The sequence below is a fragment of the Stomoxys calcitrans genome, chromosome 2 (genome assembly GCF_963082655.1).
Source record: "Stomoxys calcitrans chromosome 2, idStoCalc2.1, whole genome shotgun sequence".
Classification (NCBI taxonomy): domain Eukaryota; kingdom Metazoa; phylum Arthropoda; class Insecta; order Diptera; family Muscidae; genus Stomoxys; species Stomoxys calcitrans.
In genome coordinates this window covers 207,241,938-207,254,184 of record NC_081553.1, presented here as the reverse complement: position 1 = coordinate 207,254,184, position 12,247 = coordinate 207,241,938, and positions in this window count along the sequence as shown.

Genomic DNA, 12,247 nt, shown 5'->3' with positions numbered 1-12,247 from the left:
GGCATCCCTCCAACCAACTTGTCTGTCCTCTCATTCCCACTTACTCCGCTGTGGCCAGGCAGCCAAACGATGCGTATCGTCTATACTCAGAAAACGGGGAGGACATCCTATAAGATACAATGCGCCTATAGAGGGCGTAGTTTTCATATGATTGGGCTAAAAATTTGTACTATGATTTCTCTCATGACTTCCAATTGACTTCATTAAATTTGTTTAAAAAAAACGATTTCCCGAATTTTACTTCTCATTTTCGTTGGAAATATAGGTGATGGGAAATTAACGATACTATAGATATTATCGATATTTATTAATCAAAATATTAAAAATATTGAATTTTGCGATTATCGATAGTTTGCCAGCTCTAGTCCTTATGTTGCAGAAATGAAAATAACGCACAAGACAAAACGTAGAACAAAAAGAAACTTTCGCTGGTGAGAGAATGGTCCAGTCAGCCAATTTTAGCCTATAATGAACTCGAGAACGACGAAACGACTCGGTGCTTGGAGGGAATCTTTGCTAGGTAAGAGGTGTTCGCCCATTACCCCGTGTCCTTTCCTTGCAATTGCGGGGCAGTCCCACAAAAGCCCCAGGTTAAGTGACGTTCTGTTCTGCAAAATACTCGACCATAGCATCTAAGCCAACCGTTAACCCACCGTCATCTCGAGGTCATTGTAGAAGGCGTCCACTATGCTAAGAAGACGTCAAGGACCTGACGTTGCAATGACTAGTCAGGGTTCTTATCAGCATTCCGAAGCCATCGCGCGGTTATCGTAGTATGCGTACATCATACTAAAAAGCTGACACAGGGGAGGGCTCACTGATTCTGTAGCATGAATCACAGATCCAGTCCTGGCTAAATCGCTGGCCACTTCGTTCCCCGCTATTGCTTGATGGCCGGGGACCCAACAGTCTTTATCATGGTTCGTAGAAGCTGTTTGCATTTTCTAACCAGCATCCACTTCGACCTCGCATGACCCAAGGCCAGAGTCTTCAGCGCCCCTTAACTGTCCACGTTTATTCCGACCAACTTATCGAGGCACCTCTCCCGCATCAGCATCGCTGCAACCGTCTATAATCCAATGTGATTCCCTGATTCCGAGGAATTCAGTGAAAACCTCAACGAGCCCATTTAATTTAGACACATCCTTGTTTACAAAAGCTCCCGAGAAGGGTCGGAGATCTCTTCTTGGGAAAGCAATGTCCATAATGTCGAGTCACATATGGCATACCGCCAAGCCGCACCCGCTTTTCACAAAAGAGCAGAGGAATGCACAAAGTTTAAGTGTCAGGTACCGGACTCCCCCAGTCTTTAGCTGCTATTACACGATAAGACTTGTCATATGTAATTTCAAAAAAAGCAACTCTGAAAGTTGTGCACCTCGAGTGATATGTACGTAAAGAGAATATGACAAATGGATTTTGGAGTTAAATCGAGCTCCTTTTTTCACAGAACATACATGTAAACACATGTCTAAGAAAAGTACAATACATATGAGAATACATGCCGATTAAGCCGCTATTACACGGCATGTAGTTGTCTTATGACATGCCACTTTTTGTATAAACATGCAATATAAAATGTTTGTCAAAATTGTCAATTTACATACGATATCACACCTGCATATTATTTTCATATAACATAACCTAAAAATGTGAGCCAATCTGATTTTTTTATGCATAAAAATTGTTAAAGTCGACAACCCTAACGCGCAAATTCATTCCTCAAGAGGTGCGCATGCGCATGGTCACATACTTACATACCTACAAACAAACATTTGCTGAAAATCGAAAATACCGATAAGTAGGTTTAGTTTAATGTTTGCTTATGCGGGCCCAAACAAAAGCAGCTTACACTTTATTGAAGTCCGTTGTAGTTTTATTTACATTGTTTTATTTCTCTCTTTCCATTTTGATTTGTGGTGTGCCCCTGAAAAGAACCGGTTTTTATATTCGGCGACGACATGAGATGAAGTGCAAGTTGAACTATTGGGTTCCCCCCCAAAAAAATAGAAAAAAAAAATAAACGCGTTTATCAATCAAAAAATACCATCAATGGTTTGGGAATAAATGCACGTGAATTGACAGAGGTGGAAGTCGTAGTCGTAGCCATAGCTGTTTATGAGATTTGCCTCGTAATTTCCAGATCAGATATGAATCATCTCTACCTGGGTGCCGTTGATGCTGCTGTCCAACCGCTTCAGACCTCATAGTGGCGTTTTTTTTTTGTTTTCTCGAATTCGGGCATTTCTATTATAAGAGTATTGACCTCCAACGGAATAATTTGCATATGATGTTGGGGTGTACGATTTAAGGTGCTTTATTTTTATAGTTTACCTATTGACCTTTTGTCAAATCACTCATTATAGTCATCAAAACAAACGTTTTGCCTTTAGGTCTACGCGTGGGAATGGGAAGGGACTGGCATTGTAATTAATGTCATCATTGTCGAAATCAATAAAAACATATTGGGCTAATAGGTTTTTTAGTGGTGCATTTCCGTTGCAACGTCTTTGTCGTTCCTCAAGTCGGATTGCGTGTCGTTTCCAACCTCAAAAAACGTATCTGGCCAACCTTCGGTTCCTGCTCTGTTATTATTCTTTAACTAGGTAACAGCTTTGTTTATTTCTCGCTTTAAATAGAGGATCAAAAATCGAAACGGCCTTGAGGAGAGGGTTTAAAGGTTACCGTTAAACACCTCCCTAAGACAGATAATCTCCTGCTCACCCTCATCTGGACGGTCAGTAGTCGCTGACGTTTGGCCATGTGAGATCGAAATGGTTAGAGAATGCACAGAGCTTCGTCAACCCTGCTCAAAATGTGCTGTTAGGCTCTGTTGGGTCCAGGGCCACTAAGGTGAACGGGGAACGTTGCGGTCGTTGAGATAGCCAGGAATGGATCGTTTATTACTGCAGATCGAGCTACGGAATCAGTCAGACCTCCACTATGGGAGCTTCTTGGTATGGCAGACGCCTTCTGAAGGCTCTGACGTCGGGCCATGTGAGATTGAAACTGGTTAGAGAATGCAAAGAGCTTCTTCAAACCATGTACTATCAGGCTCTGTTGGGTCCCGGGCTATCAAGGTGGGCGGCGAACGTCGTTCGGCTAGCCGGAAATGGATCGCAGATTTCTGCAGATCGATCTACGGCATCAGTGAGCCCTCCACTGTGGGAGCTTCGAATGAGGCGAGAGCTGATTCTGGGGCTGAGGAAGCATGACATGGAACTGCTGATAGGAATTCTGAGTGGTCAGTGCAACGTTAGGTCTTTGACATCGCGCTGGACGCAAGGAGACGCAGATTTCTGCAGAATGTCAGATGTAGAATAAGCGTTCGAGCATCTTTTGTGTCATTACTCAGCAATTGCGAGAAGAAGGCGCAGAATAATGAGTGAAGACCTCTTTTCGTGTCTAGATTCCCTCCAGACACTTGGTGGTCTTGCCATTCTGGAGTTCTGTAGGCGCCTGAGTTGACTGGCTGGATCAGACTCTCGCCGGTGAGAGTTTCTTCATCTTGGCTTTTGCGTTGGTTTCTTTTTTCTGCCTTTTTGCTGTGTTGTACTGTGCTGTGTTGTACATTTATCTGGTTTTCTCCATCTTCTCTTCCTTCCACCTCTTTTAGGGCGAACAAAATGGACGTAAGGTCTCCAAGTGAAGCGATTAGTAATAGAGGTTGCTAATCGAGTGAAAAATAACCTAACCTTGATCTCGGCAATACTCGATAGAACGTAAGCGGCACGAAATTGTGGCATATGTAATTGATTTCATGCCATCCCTGTTGTCATGTAGTTCCAACGAATCAGCGAGAACAATCTTCCTTGAAGCGAGTTGGCCTCTTACTTCATACTTCTGATATCCTATTTGGCTTCTATGACCTTCAACATACTTGCTAAAAATGGTCTGAATCGGTCCATAACCTTATATAGCTCCCATATAAACAGCTCTCCCGATTTTACTTCTTTAGCCACTATAGATCGCAATTCTTATCCAATTTGGTTGACATTTTGGACAATAACTTCAACTTTGGTCTCCAACGGCCAAACCAAGCATGGTCCCAATAGGTTCAAAACTTGGTATAGCTCAAATGGCATAACAATTCTTATCCATTATCTTTTGTTTGGTTATAAAGAGATATTGGACAAAGAACTTGACAAATACGATCATGGTGGAGGGTATATAAGATTTGGTCAGGTCGAACCTAGCAAGCTTTTACTCGTTTTTGTAGATGTCCTCGCCAGGAATCAAACCCTGGCGTTCAGGAGTCATAGGCGAAGATGCTAACCTCTACGCTACGGTGGCCTCTTGTTACCTGGCTTCTGATCTCATCATCTCCCAAGTTTACATTAATAATTGCGAGATTACTTCTCTCGTTACTATTAACAATTGCGGGATATCATCTCTCATGCCAATAAGTGCCATCCTATTCCAGTTATGAGCTGAAAGATCGGGGACTTTCTTTTCATATCCCACTCCGACATTCTAAGAGTTAAAAGCGGATATGTTAACATCGGAATCATTTTTGCCTTCTGATTTATAGCATATCATTGGTCCACCGGGAGATATTTGGGTCTACCCCGAGTCCAAGGCAAGAACTATGGACCCTATAACCACTTTGTTGAATGCCCCCTCGATATCCAGGAACCCCCACATGGCGTACTTCTTCAGATCGAGAGACGTCTCTCGAACTCTGGGACAACACGTGCTTTAGTCAGAGAGACGTGTCTCAAACTCTGGTAACATTTCATGGAGGACCGTCTCCACCAACCCACCCTTGGGTAGGTTTTGTGGTTAACGGAAGATCTCCTTGCCTTTTGGGTCAATCAGTTTTCCCAAGGTTAAGTTGGGTGGGTTGGGTGGAACCCACCAAAGGTGAGTTCACTCGGAGGCCTGTTCAGAAGAAACGGCTGCCAAGAAAGGAGAGCCTATGTCTCTGTAGACCCGGACATGAACACAGCAAGTGCTTAATAGTCTCATCCTCATTGCGGCAACTCCTGCAGAAGCCATTATGCGGTATTCCCATGCTCGCCGCCATGCGGCCAATGACACAGTGTCCGGTTAAGGGGTCATAACGAAAGCCAGCCCACTCCCTCGTCCCCCTCCGGTCGATGACAGGCCATAGCGCCTTTGCAGTCCGCCAACCATCCACCGAGTCCCATCTGGCCACCGACGCCGCCCTGGCCATCCCCTCTACTGTGTTCAGTACTTCAACAAATAGCACGTAGGTAAGACCGGTGGCTGGTCCGCCTGGCACAGACGAACCACTCCTGGCGCACTCGTCTGCCCTCTCATTTCTTGGAATCCTTTCATGTTCAGGAACCCATGTCAGCGTCATATCGTAGACCCTGTCCACATAAATCCTGAGTTTTGAGGGCGAGAAATCCCTTACCAGATTATCTCTTGCGGCTACTGTAATGGCACAGACCTCTGCCTGACATACCGATATTGAGTGCGTCGGAGTAGTCCCCCAATCCAGTCCCTGACTTCATCTTGGAGCCATCAGTATAGACCGAGGTTTCGTTCTCCTCAAGTACAGCATTCGCTCTCCACTCATCCCGAATCGTGAACGACCTCACCTCAGTCGGCACTGGTGCCAGCTAGTCGAAGATTCTCCTCTGCCTACCGTCCGCATCCATAACAGCCAGAATAGAACTATGGCCACAACCGTCCTCCTGTCGAGCTCCCTCTGCCTAAGCGCGACCCTGGAGGAGCAGTTCCGAATATATAGGCCTCAATAGGTTGCATATCCAGCATCGCTTCCAGGCCTGCCTCCGGTGTGGATCTCAGTGCCCCTGTGACCCCTACACAGGCCAGTCCCTGGAACTTCTCGAACACCCTCGCACGTGTTCTCTATTCCACGGCCTTCCACCATACCAGTGCCCCATAGGTTAGTACTGGTCTCACGATGGTCCTATTCATCCAATAAATCATCTCGTTGGTTACCGCCTACTTCCTTTCGAACATCTTCTTTCAGGAGGAGTAAAAAGCGCACAGTGCCTTACGGATTCTTTCCTCGATATTCCTCTTCAAGAGCAGTTTCAAATTGAGGACTACGCCAAAGTACTTTGCCTCTTTCGACAGCTGCAGGGTGACCCCGTCCAAGGACGGGGGTCTGAACTTCGGTATCTTATATCTGCGCGTGAAGAGCACCAGCTACGTCGTTCTTGGGTTGGCCCTCAACCTATTTTCGGCAGCCCATCGCGACAATCTCTTCAGTGACCCTTCAATGACCACGCTGGTCGTCGTTCTGCTTCGGATCAGCAGTATGAGCCGCAGGGTGACTCCGTCCAAGGACGGGAGTCTGAACTTCGGTATCTTATATCTGCGCGTGAAGAGCACCAGCTACGTCGTTCTTGGGTTGGCCCTTAACCAATTTTCGGCAGCCCATCGCGACAATCTCTTCAGTGACCCTTCAATGACCACGCTGGTCGTCGTCCTGCTTCGGATCAGCAGTATGACGTCGTCCGCATAAGCGATTATGCTCGTGCCAACCCCACCGAGATCCAACAGAATGTCATTAATCACGAAAGTTCTGATTAAAAAATATGACAGACTTATAGGCCCAAAACCCTTTGTCGTGCTGTAGTCAATTCTCCCCGTCTCGAGGATAAAGACCATCCTGATCTCTCCTGATGTCCTCGGTATGTAGAACCATGCCAGTTTTGGTGTGGAAATCTTTTCTAGCCCTGGCAGGGTAATTCCAAATGAATTCTACGGTACTGCCGATTTAAATGGCTTGACAGTGCAAGCCGTCCACACAAGATTTTTCTCGTCGACAATATCACCGATGGTTTTATCCTTAGATGTGGCACCTCTGGGTATTGCGATATTTCGATCGTCGTCCTCCTCCTGGCTGCCGGGAATGCATCTCCATCGAAAGTTGCTATGTCAAAGGGAGTTAGTCGTTCCAAGATCCTTAAAGAGCATTACGCGCAACTAAGAAAGACCTCGTTCAGCAACTCCGCAACAAGATCATGGATTTCACTTCCGTTAGTTCGGATATATTGGGTTGCCCAAAAAGTAATTGCGGATTTTTTAAAAGAAAGTAAATGCATTTTTAATAAAACTTGGAATGAACTTTAATCAAATATACTTTTTTTACACTTTTTTCTAAAGCAAGCTAAAAGTAACAGCTGATAACTGACAGAAGAAAGAATGCAATTACAGAGTCACAAGCTGTGAAAAAATTTGTCAACGCCGACTATATGAAAAATCCGCAATTAATTTTTGGGCAACCCAATAGTATGTATGGTACAAACCTTAGAAAGTATTTTGAGCAACTTTAGTAGCTCACTAATGCCTTTCAATTCTTCTCTCTTTCGAGGTGGCAGCACTGGTTGAACTTTGTAGAATAGGGAGAAACCCAGTATTAAACATCAGGGTGGCAGCACCAATTAATGTACCTGCGTTCTACAATCTCGACTTCTGACTCTTTTCCTAATTAGCCTTTAATTACCACATCTGAATAAAACCCGAATCTTCTCATTCATCCTCTACCAGAAGATACCAATGTAAGTACTCCATTGAGTGGAACAGTTGCCAGGGTGGACCTACATAAGTAAACAGTAAAGATTTTATACCTCAAAAAAATACCGTAGTTCCCATCTTGTTTTCCCATGTACAAAATGGAGCCTAAGTTCCTTCCCTGGACTTGAGACCATCAAAGAAACTTAGTTCCGCACCAATACCTCATAACATTACGCTGGTCAAAGATGTTTTCTGCGCTGGGAAACTCAAAAGGTTTGGAATCTTGCAAGATACCTACCTACTCTTATCGCGATCTCATCTAAATAACATAACAAATATTACATGATTTCTGCAGACATCACCTAATTCCCCATATTCTTTATAATGAACTTAACATTGAAAACGTACATTGTCTTCTCGGCGAAAAATTAATAGCAAACAAAAACGAAAATGAAAACAAAAGTAAACAAGCCATTATGTCCATTATGTATCATACGCTTGAGTTACTTTTACGTTGCTTTAAGCTGCACAAACTTAAATTGGTGGAGGAATGAATGAATAAACAAAAGTGGAAAACGTCAAGATTCTTCTTTGGTAACCCGTTTTTGTTTTGGCGATATTTGGTTGTTGTGACATAGTTTCTTAGCACGCATTACACAACATTGCAAGGAAATTAAGCATAACTGACGGATTTTTTCCCAATGAAGACATAAATCATATTCGTGCTTTTATGCCGGTACACTTGGAGTGCTGAAAGCATACGTAGTAGGAGATTTACACTCTGAGAAATTATTGCAATGGTGAGTGTTCTCTTGATTAAATCTATAGTAAGGAGATAAGGGTCCTGGTTTTTTAAACCCCAGTCCAAACGCCGTACCACAGGGCGGCACCGCCACACAGTATTTGTCCATTAGGCCAGTGGACTTTTTCTATTAAGGCTATTTCAGAGAGCAGGGTAAGGATTAAACAAGTAAGAGCGTGCTAAGTTCGGTCGGGCCGAATCTTATATACCCTCCACCATGGATCGCATTTGTCGAGTTCTATGCGCGGTATCTCTTTTAGGCCAACAAAGAATATTGAATAAAAACTGTTATGCTAATGGAACTATTGGGTTGCCCAAAAAGTAATTGCGGATTTTTTAAAAGAAAGTAAATGCATTTTTAATAAAACTTAGAATGAACTTTAATCAAATATACCTTTTTTACACTTTTTTTCTGAAGCAAGCTAAAAGTAACAGCTGATAACTGACAGAAGAAAGAATCACAAGCTGTGAAAAATTTGTCAACGCCGACTATATGAAAAATCCGCAATTGCTTTTTGGGCAACCCAATATATCAAGTTATAGTCCGATTCGGACCATAAATTAATGCTGATCATTGTAGAAGTCATTGTGTAATACTTCAGTTCTTTCGGATAAGAATTGCGCCTTGTAGGGGCTCAAGAAGCAAAATCGGGAGATAGGTTTAAATGGGAGCTGTACCAAACTATTGATCGATTCAGACCATATAAGACTCGTATGTTGAAGGTCATGAGAGAAGCCGTTGTACAAAATTTCAGCCAAATCGTATGAGAATTGCGCCCCCTAGAGGCTCAAGAAGTCAAGACCCCAGATCGGTTTATATGGCAGCTATATCAGGTTATGTACCGATTTGCGCCATACTAAGCACATTTATTGGAAGTCATAACAAAACACTTCATGCAAAATTTCCGTCAAATCGGTCGAGAATTGCGCCCTCTAGAGGCTCAAGAAGTCAAGACCCAAGATCGGTTATCGGCAGCTATATCAAAACATTTAGTGATAGCCGCCGTAAAAAACCTATCTCACAATAAGACTTTTTGTGCTTCTAGGGGGCGATGTTTTACTCAGTTTGCCTGAATTTTTCGAGGTGATATTTTTCTATGGCTTGTACGACATGAAAAGTACGGTCCATATCGGTCAATAACTTGATACAGCTCATACATATATATTTGAAAAATAATTCAAAGAACTTGCGCCATACTAAGCACAGTTATTGGAGGTCACAACAAAACACTTTATGCAAAATTTCAGTAAAATCGGACGAGAATTGCGCCCTATAGAGGCTCAAGAAGTCAAGACCCAAGATCGGTTTATATGGCAGCTATATCAAAAACATTTACCGATTTCAACCATACTTAGCGCAGTTGTTGGAAGTAATACCAAAACACCACGTGCAAAATTACAGCCAAATCGGATAATAATTGCGCCCTCTAAAAGCTGAAGAAGTCAAGACCCATGATCAGGGTCTATGAACAGCTATATCAGGTTATGAACCTATTTAAACCATACTTAGCGCAGTTGTTGGAAGTGATACCAAAACACCACGTGCAAATTTTCAGTCAAATCAGACGAGAATTGCGCCCTATAGAGGCTCAAGAAGTCAAGACCCAAGACCGGTTTATCTGGCAGCTATATCAAAACATGTACCGATTTGGCCCATTTAAACCATACTTAGCGCAGTTGTCGGAAGTGATACCAAAACACCACGTGAAAAATTTTAGTCAAATCGGACGAGATTTACGCCCTCTAGAGGCTCAAGAAGTCAAGACCCAAGATCGGTTTTTATGGCAGCTATATCAAAATTTGGCACATTTGCAATCTCCAACCGACCTACACTAATAAAAAGTATTTGTGCAAAATTTCAAGCAGCTAGCTTTCCTCCTTCGAAAGTTATCGTGCTTTCGACAGACAGGCGGACGGACGGACATGGCTAGATCGACTTAAAATGACATGACGATCAAGAATATATAAACTTTATGGGGTCTCAGAAGCATATTTCGAGGTGTTACAAACAGAATGACGAAATTAGTATACCCCCATCCCATGGTGGGGGGGTATAAAAATATGCCAGTTTAGATGACAGATTACATTCGGGAAACTTGCAACTCGTTGTTTTGCCGACTCAGAGAAATGGTCAAAAGAAAAGGAATTCTGAAAGATTACTACCTCTCATTGTTTTTGTCATTTTAGCCAATACAAATATTTTCACACAAAAAAATGTGGTCCTATAAATTTGTAACATTTCGTGTCAGCTACCCTGTAGGGTTTTTATTGAGCCCGCCAATACCCTTCCTGGTGAAAAACCCCCAATGATAAAGTTTCAAATAAAAGTAAATAGGTACACATTCTTTATTCAAAAGTTTATCGAACCGCATCTTCCTGCCTTCAAAAAAACATTTATTGAGCAATACATTCTACCTTAACCAAATATTTAAATAACATAACAACCGAATCAATTACCACCATCAATGTAGAGGGGGTTATTCCACTTAAGCCATTGCTATCTGACACATCTTTATTAGCCTCACAACTAATGGAATGGAATGGAATATGTACTACCACCATCATCTTGTCAGCTTTTGGAATCCCCGGCCCGATTATTCATAATAACAAGTGCAAAATGGTTATGAAAATGTTAACTTTAGATGCTATGCCAGACACGTCTCTGCATATTCTGTTCTTTATTGTGTTAATCGACTCGTCGAGGGAGGAGTTCAAAACTGTGTTGTTTGTGGATGTTGTTGGTTTTTTTTCCAAATTTAACTTACCTGCGGATACCAATATTTTTTTATGTGTCTATTTAGTTTTGTTCTGAGTGTACTTACTTACGGCTGTTGTGATTTCTTTTAATTAGTGCTCTTTGGCGGTCATTTCCGAAATCTGGGAGTTCCCCACAAAAATTCGCTCTGTTTTCAGTTCGTCATCATTATCATTATCACGTTATATGATGAGTTTAAAGAATAATTTAATGTTTACATACAGATTTTTGGTAAGCCTCGCAAAATGCGCAAAAGAAAAGCTTTGAATATTCTAAACATCGCCCTTTGCTAAATGTCTCTATTTAAATTTCCTAGCTTAATCATATTTAAAAATTTTACAACAGAAATTTATAGAAAATTTGTTTCAAAATAGATTTTTATAAAAAGGAATAATTTTATTTTTCCCTTAAAAGTATTCAACTACAATCGCTGTAGTTCTCTATATCTCACTTAGTAGTGTGTCGCCTCTGTTACTAAAAAGCTCAACTGGTAACCTTTGGTTTCCTTCTGCCTTTACCATGGTTGCAAATTTGCCCTTGAACATTTCATTTAGAAACAGGGGCAAACTTCTCACATATCAATGAGTGCTGTCCGATTGAAAATAATGGGCCTCCTGGGCCTGATAAGGAGCCTTCTGGGCCTGATAAGAGGCCTTCTGGGCCTGATAAGGGGCCTTCTGGGCCTTATAAAGGGCCTTCTGGGCCTTATAAAGGGCCTTCTGGGCCTTATAAAGGGCCTTCTGGGCCTTCTGGGCCTGATAAGAATTTTATGGTCTCACAACCTTAAATTGAGAACCGATCTGGGCCAATTTGAAGTAGGATGTCGAAGGGCCTAACACAACTCATTGTCTCAAATTTCGGCGAAATCGGACAATAAATGCGTCTTTTATGGGTCCAATACCTTATATCGAGAGATAGGTCTATATGGCAGCTATATCCAAATCTGGACCGATCTGAGCCAAATTGAATAGGGATGTCGAAGGGCCTAACACAACTCATTGTCTCAACTATTGGCGCTATATCTATATCTGCACCGATTTTGATGAAATTTTCCACACATATGACGTCAAATCAAACACCTCGTGCTAAATTTTGCAAAGATCGGAACAAAATTGTGGCTTCTACAGCCTTAAAAGGCCATATCGGATGAAAGATATATATGTGAGCTATATCTAAATCTGAACCGATTTTTTCAATAGCGTTCATCCTTGGGCGAAAGAAGTGACATGTGC